Genomic DNA, 1,721 nt, shown 5'->3' with positions numbered 1-1,721 from the left:
TGGCAACCTGTGAAGCTCTGGTAAACTCCATGCCCAGGAGAGTTAAGGCAGTTCTGGGAAATAATGGTGGCCACACAAAATATTGACACTTCAGGAACTTTCACTAAGGGGTGTACTCACTTTTGTTGCCGGTGGTTTAGACATTAATGGCTGTATATTGAGTTATTTTGAGGGAAGAATAAATTTACACTGTTATATAAGCTGCACACAGACTACTTTTCATTGTGTCAAAGTGTCATTTTGTCAGTGTTGTCCCATGAAAAGATATACTTAAATATCTGCAGAAATGTGAGGGGTGTACTCACTTTTGTGATACACTGTATATATATATATATATATATATATATATATATATACACTGTTGTGTGAATGCACCTTATTGCAGGGTTACTATAAATGGACAGGAACAGTTAAGCTGTACCTCCAGCGTCAGAACGGGGGGTTTTGAGCCATGCGGGTGTTTTTTATTTATTTATTTTTAAAAATGCATGAAGCATGAGGTGTTCGTGCTTTTTTCTTCTCTCGGAGTTCAGATCCTGAATGCGTGTGAGTTGCTGCGTCAAACCCGAGCTCACAGCACAGAGCTGAAGTCGACCCTTCTGTGTGACCCCCCCTAGTTTGAGTCTGTAATGGTACAGTCCATGAACACTGGGTGTGGGTAGAGCTCGGAGCTCAGCGACAACAAGGAACAACAATAAGAGCATTAAGATCAGCTGTGGTGGAAACCAGACCCCACTCAGAGCATCTCTGCACAAACTTGGACGTACGAAGCCGAGAAGAGGTTTGGAGGATGGTGGAATTAGAGGACACACGGCTGGGAGGTCTTGTGAACTGCTGGGGAAAGTGAACTGAAGCTCGGGACAATACAGGGAATAACAGCCGCAGCTCTGGATGGAAGTGTTGATAGCCTGACCTGAACTTCTGCACATCTCGTGGTGGAGTCTGATCAAGTGGCACAGAAATTTTGGATCTCTGGAGTGTCTTTTTAATCCATGTAAAGACACACTGGCGAGGTGAAACCTGACCTTACTCAAGTGAGGAGCTGTGCTTGGAAAGCTCTTTTTAGGAATCTGTTTTGGACCGCTCATCTTTCAAAATCTAATCCATCTACAAAGAGAAACAGATCATCTTCATTCCTCCACTTCATTGGTTTTACATTGTGCCTGGCCGTACTTGCACTCGGACACTTTGTTTGGTTGTCTGCATGCACATTGCATGTTCTCTATTGTGCACAAGTTGTGGTTGAAGTCTCCTTTGGACGTCTAGTTTGGACTTTGGTAGACACCACAGACACTTCTAATCTATCAGGATTAATCTGAAGAAAAGAGGCCATCCAGCTGCCCTTTGGACTCCTTAACTCGCTGCAGGGTGCAACACGGATCCTAAGAAGCCCTTGCTATTTTTAGTGTTAGTGATGGGGTAATTGGAAATGAAGACATCCACCCCTACCCCCACCCTGAGCACACCAGCACCCCCCACTTCAGCTGCCCCAATCTCCAGGCCGGAGGACAACTGACGTGTTTCAGATCTTGTTCTTTAACTGGAGTACTGGAGGACGATGAATCTAGCTACAATGCAAGCAAAGCTAACTTTAGTAACCAAATAATTATATCCATTATTAGCAGAGAAATATATATATATATATAAATAAATATAGCACTATATATGTAACAGAGTATATATAATACAGATAAATATATATTACAGAGTTGTAGTTTATT

This window comes from Trichomycterus rosablanca, chromosome 23 (genome assembly GCF_030014385.1).
Source record: "Trichomycterus rosablanca isolate fTriRos1 chromosome 23, fTriRos1.hap1, whole genome shotgun sequence".
NCBI classification, from domain to species: Eukaryota; Metazoa; Chordata; class Actinopteri; order Siluriformes; family Trichomycteridae; genus Trichomycterus; species Trichomycterus rosablanca.
Note: the sequence above shows the minus strand (reverse complement) of the source record.